This window comes from Lissotriton vulgaris, chromosome 2_2, assembly GCF_964263255.1.
Source record: "Lissotriton vulgaris chromosome 2_2, aLisVul1.2, whole genome shotgun sequence".
Taxonomy (NCBI): Eukaryota; Metazoa; Chordata; class Amphibia; order Caudata; family Salamandridae; genus Lissotriton; species Lissotriton vulgaris.
Window position 1 is genome coordinate 328,802,373 of NC_141688.1, and position 13,052 is coordinate 328,815,424.

The 13,052-nt window shown below is 48.9% G+C and overlaps 1 protein-coding gene across 8 annotated transcripts in view; it reads right to left on the bottom strand.

Moving 5' to 3' along the window:
- Positions 1-13,052, bottom strand: part of CELF1 (CUGBP Elav-like family member 1) — a 288,215-nt gene that overhangs the window by 193,711 nt on the left and 81,452 nt on the right. The gene's annotated exons all lie outside the window — the stretch shown is intronic.

Consider the following 13,052-nt stretch of genomic DNA (forward strand, 5'->3'; position numbering starts at 1 on the left):
ACCGCAGAGGGCGGTGCTGCCGTATTCTATTCGAGGTATGACAAGTGATTGTACTGCAGTTTGGAAGTCTTTGGCTGGAAGGAAGGGTTTAAGTTTCCTATGGGTGTTGATTTGGTAATTTGCTCCCTTAGTTGCTTTGTTGATGTGTTCCTGCATGCTGAGATTGGTGTCGAGTGTTATGCCCAAGGATTTCGCTGAGTCCACGATGGTGGGTTGAACATTGAGTGCCGTTAGGTGTTTAAGCCACATTTGTGCGGTAGTGATCTTCGCGGGAGGTGAGATCAAAAGGAACTCTGTTTTGAGGGCATTAAGTTTGAGATGATTAGCGGCCAGCCAGGATTGGGTGCTACTGATCGTTGAGTTCAAGAGCGTGATGTCATTGGGTGATTGAAGTTTGAGATAAAGTTGGGTGTCATCAGCATACATGTGGAAGTGTACATTGGATTCTTGTAGCAAGGTGGTGAGAGGTTCCATAACTAGGTTGAACAAAGTTGGGGATAGGGAGGATCCTTGTGGTACGCCTAGCGATACAGGTCTTGGCGCGGACATCAAGTTGTTGCTCTTGAATTTCTGCGACCTGTTATGCAGAAAGGACGTGAACCATTTGAGCACAGTTCCAGATAGGCCCATTCTTGTGTTTAATAGTTCGAGTAAATTCTCATGTTTGACGGTGTCAAATGCGGAGGAGAGATCAAGGAGGATGAGGAGGCAGGTATCGTTATGATCTAGGATTTGGAGGGCGTCATCGATTATGTGAGTCATAGCAGTTTCAGTACTGTGATTTGCTCTGAAGCCTGATTGATGAGAGTTGAGAAGATCAAACTGAGTAATGTGTTTAGACAATTGTATTTGTACGCATTTTTCCAGCAGTTTGGCAAGAGTCGGAATGTTGGTGATGGGGCGGTAGTTGTTGAGGTCTGAGGGGTCGGCTGTAGGTTTCTTTAGCAAGGGTGTGACTTGTCCAACTTTGAGGGAGTCGGGAATGGACCCTTGTTGAAGTGAGCTGTTAATGATTTTAGTCCAGAGTGGAAGGAGCGACGGGGTAAGGACTTTGACAGCGTTAGCAGGAAGGGGGTCCGTGAGGTGATTGGAAGGTTTCAGAGTGCTGAGCAGTTTGCCAATTTCTTCTTCCGTGTAGGTGACAAAGGTTGACCAGGTGGCATTGTTTTTTGGTTTAGTTGGTGCTATGCAGTGGGGTTTGGGGTAGCGGCTTGCATCCATGAGTAGATCATTCTTTATGTTGTCAGTTTTTTGGATAAAGAAAGAGGCGAAGTCTTCGCAGGAGGGAGCTTCACCCATAGTGTTGAGAGGTTGGGGGTGTTCTTTGGATTGCGTTCGGATAAGCTCAAACAGCTTTCTCGGACGATTTTTGGCTAGGTCAAGCTGACGGCTGAAGAAGACTGATTTTGAGCGTTTTATTTTCCTGAAGTAGGCATTTCTCTTTTTCTTCAGGGTTTTTAGGTTCAGTGCAGAGGGAGCTGATCTCCAGGTGCGCTCTGCCATTCGCATGGCGCGTCTGTCGTCATTGAGACTCCCGTCGTACCAGGGATTGGAGATTTTTGCGGAGGCTTTTTTTAGCTGCAAGGGTGCGACTTCATTAATTATTGACATCATAGTATTAAGATAGTGATCAGTCAAGGATTGGACGTCCTTAACGCCAGTAGGAGGAAGTAGTAAGTTGCAGCTGTTGGGGGGCAGAGAGTTTGAGTTTAGTTTTTTCATGTCTCTTTTCCAGACTTTGGGCCTGGCGGATTGAACAGGGTTAAATTTAACTTTTTCATTGATGAAGAATGTGATAATATGATGGTCTGACCAGTCACAGGGTTGGATAGATTCGAGTTGGATAGAGGCTTCTTTGGAGATGATAAGGTCGAGGATAGAGCCTTTCTTGTGAGTTGGACTATTGCAGATTTGAGTGAGGTCAAGGGCGTTAAGGAAATTCTTCAGACCTTTTACCACCGCATCATTATGATCGTTCCAGTGGAGGTTGAAGTCACCAAGGTATATTTGTGTGAGTTGTCGCCCGGAGTTGGTTGAGATCATATCCATGATTTGCGGGGAGAAGGTAAGGTTGTCGCCGGGTGGGTGATTAACGCCGTGAAGAGTGCAAATCGGTTTGCCCTCACTGATAATATCGAGGCAGATGTATTCACAGGAGGTTGGGGAGGGTAGGGAGGGGGAAGTTACTTTCAGGACAGAGAGGTTGCGCCTGTGTATACATGCGATTCCGCCACCTTATTTATTGCCAGTCCTGTCAAGTCTAGTGATGTGGTAGTTGGGGGGAACCAGAATGTCCATTATAGGTGTAGAAGATTCTGTTAGCCATGTTTCAGTCATGATGATTAAGTCAAGATCCAGTTTTAGGATGAGATCGGCGATAGCGAAGGAGTGTCTTGCGGCTGATCTGCAGTTGAGAGTGCATTTGAGACGGGGTGTGTCGAGGGTGGAAGGGGGTTCTAGAGCGAGGGGGACTTTACTCAGGTTACTATGGATAGCTATTCTGTTGTTCAGTGTGGGGGGTCTAAGGGGATTGGAGTGAATCGTAGGAATGGCAGTGAGAGTGTTGGGTGTATTGCTATGGGGAGCTGGGTCATAGGAGCGGAGGAGGGCGATTGTGTCGAGGTCCGAGAGAGGATTACAGGAGCGATGGGGGCGGTTTTCGCGGTTGTGAACAGGGATTGTGGTCCAGTGCGGTGGGAGTCGAGTGCGAGAGTTCGCCGCCCGGGTGGAGGTCCAGTTGGGAGGGGAGGTGATGGTGGAGGCGCGTGCGGACTGTCTGGGATGTGTGCTGAGTAATTGTTTGATGATGTGAATGTCTTGTTTGATCTGGTGGAGGGTGTTGGGTGAGGGGTGACAGGAGTGTGATAGGCAGAGTAGTTGTTTGATGATGTGCATGTCTTCTTTGAGCTGGAGGAGGGAGGTCGTAGTGCAGTCCAGTGTGGGAGAGGTGTTGGAGGTGGGGATGGGAGGGTCGGGCGTTGTGTTGGGGGTGGGGATGGGAGGGTCGGGCGTGGGTGACATCGGGGAGATGTTGGTGGTGTGGTTGAGAGTATTGGTGGTAGGCGGAGAGTGCAGGGTGGAGGATGGGCGTTTATTAGTGGTGAAGGGGGCGCATGTACGGTAGTGAGGGGTGAGAATGGGGGGGGAGGTGGGATTGTATGTGGCTCTTTGTTGAGGAGTCGTAGTTGAAGAGATAGGGGTGGCGTGTTCTGCGTGGTTGGTTAATGAGTGGAGGTGAGGGCTGAGAATGGGGGGGGATAAAGGGTGGGGTTTATCTGTGAGCGTGTCGATCAGATGCTTAGCTTGATTGGGTGGGATGTGGGTGGGGGCTGTGATGTCATGGGTGAAAAGAATGGGAATGTCGGCTGGTGGATGGGGGGAGGGGGTACGGCTGGTGTATGTGGGGCCAAGATCAATGTCAGTGATTGAGGGGTGTGGGGTAGCAGCAGTGGATGGGAGCATGGCTAAGGTGCTGGTGGTATAGGAGAGGTGCGTGTCGTTTTGGGGCTGCGCTAGATTAGCGGCGTTGTTGGTATGGGAAGTGGTGTCAGGGGTGAGCGGAATGGTTGTGGTATGAGTGGGGGTCAAGATGTTGGTGGGGGGGGGGTGCGGCTGGTGTGTGAGGGGGAGAGGTCTGAGTCTGTGAATGAGGAATGTGGTGTGGCTACAGTAAGTGGAGGAATGACTGTGGTGACGGGGGTCGAGGAGAGGTGCGTGTCGTTTAGGGGCTGAGCTAGGAGAGAATGGTTGTGATTGGGGGCTGTGAAATCAAGGGTGATAGGACTGAGAGTGCTGTGAGTGCTGTGAGTGGGGGTCCGTGGTTTGGAGAGGTGCTGTATGAAAGTGGGGAACAGGTTGTCTAGTAGTTCCAGGTTCCTGTCTGTGGATTGGATAAGGACAATCCCGTTGTTATAGATAGTGATGGTGGTTCTGCCCGGGAAGAGTTGGGAAGGTGTGATGGTGAGTGTTCGGCCATGAGCGGATTTCCTAGCATTGGAGACGGTGAGTAGGGAGAGGAACGTTTTTCTCCATTGAGCTCTTCGTGTGGTGTGGAAGATGATATCAATGTTTACGGCACCATTGACCGGTGAGAAGTAGGTGTCTGCAAAGGGGGTTTCAGGGTGGGACCTCAGTAGATTGTGTTTAAAGCGGTTTGCAGCGTTTTGGCGAGTGCGGTGGGTAGTTGATTCTATATGTGTGCTTGCCGATGAGCTCCATGTTAGGGTGATGGAATAGGTAGGGGCGTGTGGGTGCCCAGTAATCGCCGGTTGCAGGGAGTAATAGTGACACAAGTAACAGCCAGGGTATATGAGGTAGTCGTCAACGCAAACAGGGATAAAAGTTGTAGCAGGAGCGGAATATAGATGCAGACAATAACTTCCCTGGCACAGGGGCGGTACCGGAGGGCACCCAAAATATGTGCAGTAGTAATCAGTGTGTCCGGGAGGGAACGGTGTAATGAGTGCAGGTTACATCAATGTGACAAGTCTACATGAGGAATTAATTGGTATATTGCAGGAATAGCAGTAAATTCGATGTGGGTTACAAACAAAATAAAGTGGACGTATAATGCTAATCATATGCAGGAATAAAATAAAATACCTATGCAGGCAGTAAAAAACCTGAATCGAAAGTGACAGTAGTGAGTATGTGTCAGTAGCGAAATACACTTGCAAACAAAAGTCAAATGCAGAATAAAGTAGACGTACAATACTAAAAAAATACTGGAATAAAGTACCTATGCAAACTGTAAAATACCTGAATTTAAGGTGAATAGTGAATAGTCAAAAATATGTGAGGTACATGAGTCAATAGCCAGATACAATTGATAACAAGAGTCACATGAGACAGGTGGCGCTAAATACAATACCACTGTAGAAGGCAAAAATATATGAGGTAGCCCTCGGTGCAAGATACAATTAGGAATATAAAAATATAAAACCACAATAAACTGCAAAAATATATGAGGTAGCCCTCGGTGCAGGATACAATTAGGAATATAAAAATATAATACCACTATAAACGGCACAGATATATGAGGTCGTAATCGGTGCATTACAGGTGCAGATAAAGTGAAAAGTGCTGGATACAGTTAGGGGTATAGTAATATAATATAATACCACTATAAAAGGCAGACACTATCATAGTCCGACGTGGAAGCGCCAAGTGGTGTACATTGTGCACTGCTCATAGCTTGCTGGAAGGGAGTCTTATCTCTATTTCTGTTGGTCATGCGAGGGGGAGGCAAACTGGGGAGCCTCGCGGCCATCTGGATACCGGAGGGGATTTATGTCTACAGTTTTATGGCCCCAGCCATTTTGCACAAAGGAGGTAGCTTAAAAATGTGTGCAGTCGGGTGGGCTGAAATAAATACCTTATGCCTCCATAAGCGTGTTAGGCTTGCCAGCAGGGTTTTGCAGATTCAGTGTTTTAGACAAGTGTCTCAAGGCAGTTATATGTGAGCTGTGCGTTTTTTGCCGCAGGGCTCCAAACCTTCCAGGGTGAGCTCAAACTGACTACCTCCAGAATTCCAAACCTGTGTTTCCTGAGCGGTGGGGTGACTCCTCAGCGAGAATCCATGCCCGGTGCCGGTGGGAGCAGGCTCCTGTCGGCCCCCTAGATCTCGTTTCCCAGGGCTCACTTCATCTGCTAAACCGGTCAGTGGCGCCACACCTCCGGGGGCGCTGTCATGGCCTCATTCCGATCGATCACCCAGCGGTTCCGGCCAGGCAAGGCACCCAGCGACCAGCGCCTTGAAGCGGTTGGAGGGGGGGGCCTCACTCAACCCTCCGGTGCTGTGGGGTGGGCGGGCGGGGTCCGTCTCCGTTTTCGTGGCCTCGACCAGCGCCTTGAATCGGGCGGGAGGGGGGGAGGGGGGGCCTCTTTTGATCCTCCAGTGCTGTGGGTCGGGCGGGAGGGGTCCGTCTTCGTGGCCTCTACCAGCGCCTTGAAGCAGGCGGGAGGGGGGGGGGGGTTCTCTCGATCCTCCGGTGCTGTGGAGCGGGCGGGAGGGGTCCGTCTTCGTGGCCTCGTCACGGCCAGGCAGAGCACTCAGCGACCAGCGCCTTGAAGCGGGCGGGAGGGGGGGGGGGGGGGGGGGGCCTCTCTTGATCCTCCGGTGCTGTGGGGCGGGCGGGAGGGGTCCGGCTTCGTGGCCTCGACCAGCGCCTTGAGGCGGGCGGGCCTCTATCAACCCTCCGTCGCGTAGCTTCGTCTCGGCCCAACCATCGACCTGCAGGCTGGCCCCTGAGAAGCCTCGGCCGCTTAGCCCAAAAACAGCTCTCAAGTGCTCCGGTGCAGCGGGGTGGTCGGGTTCCCGGCACCAAAGCCTGTGTCCTCATCCATGAAGCGGCGGGAGGGGGCCTCTCTGACCTCCGACGCCGCAGGGGCTCCTCTGTCGGTCGCAGCACTAGTCCGCAGGGAAAAGGAGGCTCGGCAGGCTCCCGGGGCTTCAGCTGCACAGTCCAGCAGCGCGATGGAGGCGATCCGGATTGAGAGACGAGTGCTAGTAGGTTTCAGCCCTCCGCCGTACGAGGTGGAAGGAATAAAAATAAAAATATGCTGATTATAATCCTATTACTCTTATGTAGTCGGTTTCCACGGAGCGGTGGGTGCTGACAGGGATAAATCCAACAAGTGGGATCCCAAGCACCGGGAGCTCTTAGCAAGCTCCTGCTCCGTCGGCCATCTTACAGTCGGCCATCTTAATCTTTAACACATCTTAATCTTTAACAAGTTAATCTTTAACACATTTTCAATCATCTGCACTGCACTTGCTCCCTTACTAAATGTGTTTCTCTTCATCGTGGTGGCCCTTACATACATGTGAAAAGCGTCCTGACCATTTAGAATAGTAATGTCTTGTTTTTAGGGAAGGGTAACCATGGATGTAGACCAAACAATATTATGGCGCCTAGACGATAAGCATTATAAAGAAGGTCTTGTACCACAGAACTCGCAAGCCGCAGTCTAGAGTTTGTAATAGCAGGGCACCCGCGAAGACGGTGATGCTTGCAACTGTTGCAGCACAAGCAAGGACGTAGCTGGAGACTATGCAAATTCTAGGGCAGACACCAAGGGTTCAAACGTTGTTTAATGGGGCACTCTTTCCCTGCTACAGATGGTAGCTAGAAGTATGCTCCACAGCAGGGGTGAAGGGTCAGTGGAGAAGCAGTGTAAACATCAATAACAGTACTGAGCTACCCCGGTCTCCTTTAATGAGATGCACGTTGCCTTCTCTGGAGTAGCTGCCAAGGTTCTCCTTGCGCTTCAAAGTGCTGAATCGCCTCCACAAGCCTCAGATATCTTGTTCTCTGGGGAAATTGTGCCTGATAAGCAGAAGCCCAGCTCATTCCACCAAACTGGCAAATTTCTTGGATGGGCAATCTACCACACCTTCTTAGATCCAGATTCTGTCCCCAATAACTGCCAATGAGCACATTATTACTTTCCCTGATGGATAGGCTGATCCAATCAGGAGGTCGACTACTTGCAAATCCGGAAAGCCTCTCGAATCCTCTAGCATATGACCAGTATGTTCAATGTGTTATCAGTGATGGAGGGCCTTCTGCCTTCCTTCTTAGTTTTGTGGTACCTGTCAGAAATAACTCTAAGAGCGGAATTTTAATTAATTCCACACCAGGAGACTCCAATGATTACCCTGCAGAAAGGATGGGGGTGGTCACAGCAGAGGGAGTATGAGCTAAACAAAGGTAAGAGCTAGTGTCAACCTGTAAGAAAGTGTGCTTCTGTTACAGTAACACCCCTTAAACACTTTTTGACAGACTACTGATGCACTTTTTCTTGGTGTGCCCTGGCTCCCCGTCGTCAGGTTCCCAGGGTCTGTGTTCTTTCCCCAACACTAACCCAAGTGACATCTCGGCCCCTGGTAAATGGTACCACAGGTACCCAGGCACTGTGACCAGGGAAGACATCTAAGGCTGCAGCACTTATTGTGCCACCCTTAGACGCCCTGTACCTTTAAACACACGCCCACTGCCTTTGCATGCTGCGTGTTTTGGTGCAGAATAAAGTGAAGAGTCGGCATAGCACACATCCCTATGTGCCATGCCTAGGTGGGTGTACTATGCCAGTGGTGAGGGTACAGGTGCATGAGCCTGCATGGCACCATAATGGATACACTGAAAACTGAGATTTTTGGTATCAAACTTCTCAGCACATTAAACCCACACTGATGCCAGTGTGGGATTTGATGAAAAATGCACACATAGGGCAACTCAGAGATGCCCCCTAAAAACGAACCCACCACTAGTGTCCAGGCTGAGTGGCTGCTTTCAGCTGCCACCACCAGACATGTTTCTAGACCCCTGGGTCGAGAGCTGCTGCTCTCTGGGGCCTGAAACAATGCACATCCGCGGACGCGGTGCCAAGCCTCCTTCTCAGGATGGGCAGGGTTAACGAAGGGGAAGCTTCAAAGGTATGCCACCTTTGTGAGCCTCCCCAGATCATTTGCTGCTCTCAGCAACTGGTCCCCACTGGTTCTACCCCCCACTTTGGGTGGGAGAACCAGCGGGAAAAACAAGTCAGGGAGAGAGGTGCCCCCACCTCTGCCAACTCCAGCCCTCGGGTGGGGGAGGCGAGGTGAAGCACAACTCCGAGTCCCCAACCAACCAGGGACAGGCTCCTGCCTCCCCTGCCACTGGCGGGTGGCACAATAGGGGGTGTACCCACACCAGGAATGGGAACCATTGGTCTCTGCTCTTTACCTACCTGTAACGCCCCTAAATCTACTAGTGGAAATAACCATAATGACAAAGGACATGGTTGAGGAGCTTGACCTCACCCCTTACCTTCACTTGTCTTTCAAGCAAGTAACATCCTTATGTAAAATTTAAAACATGCCAATGGGTCCCCATCCAACCCAACAAAAGCTCCAGGAGCTGTTGGCGGAGTATGCAAAAGGCCCACCCATCTAAAAATGGTGATGACCAATCAGATGGGGAAGGTGGTGACCAATCAGATGGGGAAGAAGGTGAGGAGGATGGAGTTGGGTACCTGAATCCACCATTTCCTAGGAAGAAAGGGAACGAGTGGAGCCTCGTCGTCGAAGATGTCTTCCGGTGCTGGGGCTGATCTCATCTCGTGTCGACGGGCCCTCCGGTCTTGGATGGTTTTCTTTGAGTGGAAGGAAGCACAGGCTGTGTAGGTCGACTCGTTGTGGTCCGGCGACAGACCGAGGTTACAAACCTCGTGGTGGTCGCTGTGTGGGAACTTTGCTTGACATTTCGGGCATTTGCGTAAAGGAATCCTTTCCATATGGTGTAGGCCGCACAGCGTCGATAGGTCCAAAGGCCCACTTGGATAACCGGAATGGAGACTTTGGCGACGAAAGGTGGCGCAGTCGATGTCGAAGGCAGGTAGTATTTGTTTTATGAAGTTCTGCGCGTCGAAGTGGCAGAAAAACAGTTTCTGGCCGGAGCGGAGAAACTTTCATCCGAACCCAGTGGCGGAAAAAAACAATCTGAGGATGGAGCCGTTGCCCATGCGCAGTGTTCTAAGGACAGCCTGGCCTACTGCAGCTTGCTGCTTGGCTTGCACATCAACACAATAGTGTTTACTGAAGGTGTGTGGTATAGACCATGTTGCTGCCTTGCATATGTCCTCTAATGGTATATTTCCTAAGAAAGCCATAGAGGCTCCTAGTTTGAGCGCGGAGTGTGCACTAGGATGAACTGTTAGTGTACGTTTAGCTTTTTGATATACACTTTACAATCCACCGGGCATCCCACCTTTAGAGATAGGGTTGCCATTGTGTGGAGGAGAGAAAGATACAAACAATGGTTTTGTCTTTCTAAAGGATTTAGTTCTATCTATGTAGTCTCGTAAGGACAAGATTCAGGTTCCATACTGGGGAAGATGACAACCTGGGAGGGATTATTCTTTTTAATCCTTCCATAAATGCTTTAATTGCAGGTACCCTAAAAAGAGACCGGTGTTGCCCGTTTCGTAAATAGGCTGCAATTGCGTCAAGATGTAGGCGTATGGAAGGGTATGCCAAATTAGACCTTTGTAGATGTAAAAGGTGACAAATGATATTTTGGATGGAAGCATCCAGTGGATCAATGAGATTATTTTTGCAATATATTGCAAATCTTTTCCATTTGACGGCATAACACGCTCTAGTAGTGGGTTTTCCTAGCCTCTTTAATGATATTTATATAGTCTGGTGGTAGGTTAAGATAACCAAACTCTAAGACTTCAGGAGCCAGATCGCCAAATTCAGTTGGTTTGGGTCTGGGTGTCTGATTGCTCCATGGTTCTGTGTTAACAGCGAGGGTGTGTGCTGTAACTTTTGATGTGGAATGACAGAGATCTAGTAGTGCGGTGAACCACGGTTGTCGTGCCCATGTGGGAGCTACTAGTATGAGCTTGAGAGACTACTAGTGGAATGAGGGAGAGAGGCGGAAAAGCATACACAAATCTGCCTGACTAGTTCATCCATATTGCATTGCCCTCGGACCGTGGGAGTGGAAACCAGGTGGCGAAGGTTGGGCATTTAGCATTTTCGTGGGTGGCAAACAGGTCTATGTGTGGATGCCCAGGGCTGAGACACGGTCGATCAGGATATCATGATCGACCGTGTTGAAGGCCGCTGACAAGTCCAACAATATGAGCACTGCGGTGCCTCCCTGGTCTCCGATTATCCTTTTGTCCTCTGAGGCCTTAATGAGAGCAGTTTCGGTTCCATGCAACTTGCGGAACCCAAACTGCGTATCGTCCAGCAGACTAGGTTCCTCAATAAATTCTGACAGTTGCATGTTCATTGCTTTTTCTGCAACCTTCGTCAGAAAGGGCAAGTTAGCTATAGGTCTATAATTTTTCAATTCATCTGCATCAAGGTGAGGTTTCTTAAGGAGTGGTTTAAGAAGCGTGTTTTTCAGCCTAGTTGGAAAAATCCCGGTCTCAAACATGGCATTACATATCTGAGTTATTACCGGCGCAATCAGGTTAGTGACTGGGGGGAGGACTTTAGGTGGACATGGGTCATGGGCTGATCCGGCCTATACAGATTTTAAAATATCCACAACATGCTGTTCCATAATATCTTTAAATTGTGGAAAATAATAATCAGGGGGGGTGGTACTAAATAAATCTGTATGAATGGTAATTATGACGGAAAACTCTGCATAGATGTTATCTACCTTTTCATAAAAATATAACGCCAAGGCATCAGTAAGTGCTTGAGACGGCAGAGGGGCAGGATCAGGTGCCCTGCCCGATAAATGTTTCACCACTTGGAACAATTCTCTCTAAGAGTTTTTAGCTGTTTCTATCGTAGAAGTGTAAAATTCTTTTTTCTTCCAAAATCATTTATTTTATACTTAATGAGTTCTTTATTATAACGCATCTTTTGCTCCAGAGAGTAAGATCTGCGCCAATGTCTTTCTAAATTCCTACACCTCTGTTTTTGTTCTCGAAGAGAATCCGTAAACCACGGAGCAGAGGGGGACGATCTATTTTTGGAGATCGTTTTTTCGGGTGCAAGTTGATTGGTGGCATTACTTATCCAATTCATGAATTGCTCAGTGGCTATATTCGGGTCAGGTGAAACGATCGGACAGGTGTTTATCAATAATGTGGAAAAAAGTGAATTGTCTATATCTTTCCAATTTCTAAAAGTGTCCTGACCAAGTTCTACCACATTTTTAGTTGGGGGGCCTTCTGTGGTTAATTTGCAGATTTTATTTATTTATTTTTATTTTGAAAGTTTTATATAGCGCGAACAAGATCTTTGCAGATATCAGAGCGCTTTACAAAGACAGGGGGTAAGAACAGGAGAGTGCATAACAGGCATTTGGGCATAGCGTAATTGTAGGTAAAAAAGTGAGGTAGGGTAGGTACATGAGGGAGCATGGTCAAACAGGTAAGTCATAATAGCTTGATGGTCAGACCAGGGGAGAGGAAGGATGTCTTGAAGAAGAATCCCTTTGGCGTTGGAAAAAATACCATCCAACACATGACCAGCTTCATGCGTGGATGATGTGACTAACTGAGGTAGTCCAAGGGCTTCCAAGTCAGTCAAAGTAAGTGTCCTTATTCTCAGTTATCTCCAAATGAAAATTAAAATCACCAAGGACAGTGAAAGATTCATCAATAACTACCGATTCCAGCAATGTGTTGAAGGAAGCCAAAAATTCACTACGTGCTCCTGGAGGACTGTATAAAAGAACTCCTTTAAAATTTTGCGAGGGTGTTAGTGAGATAGAAAAGCGAAGTCATGTGGTCTTGAGGTAGTGTGATAGAGTCACTGTTTTGAGGCAGTGGAGGCTCTGGTGCTATTGCCTCCACGTCCTCTTCCCTTGGTATTGTTACCTCTGTAGCCTCCTCTGGTGGTGTTTTTAGCAAAGGAACTTTGTGCGTTACCTTTATATGAGGCTGTTGTTTGGGAGGTATGTCCTCGTGTATTTGCCCTGTATGAGGAGCGACGAAAGGAGCCCCTTTTTTGCTGAAATTGCAAAGCCCCCATAGATTTTGCTGTCTGTGTCCTTTTTCATTTTATCCAAAATGGTGTCGACAGCAGGGCCAAACAGAAAGTCCTGGTTAAGAGGCTGGTTAAGGATAGTGTACTGTACCTCGTTTTTAAAACCAGAAATTCGCAGCCATGCAGGTCTGCGGAGTAGAACGCTAGTGTTGATTACCCTAGCTGCAGGGTCTGCTGCGTCAAGCGCGCATTTGATGGAGGCGTTTGTTATGATTATCCCTCCTGTATGAGATCTTGGGCTTGTGCTTTGAAAGGCTCAGGCAGGTGTTGCATTAGGGTCTCTAGCTGGTCGTAATGCGCCCTGTCGTACCGAGCCAGTAGAGCTTGTGTATTAGCTATCCTCCACGAGTTGGAGGCTTGTGCGGCTACTCTTTTCCCTGATGCCTCTAGTATCTTCGACTCTCTGTCTGGGGGAGGTGCTTCCCAGGTTGTTTTGGAGTTGGCCCTTTTACTTACGTTGGCCACTACCAGCGAATCAAGTGGTAACCTTCCTTTGATGTAAGTAGGGTCTGTAGGGCCTGCCCTATACTTTTTCTCTATTCTGGGGTTG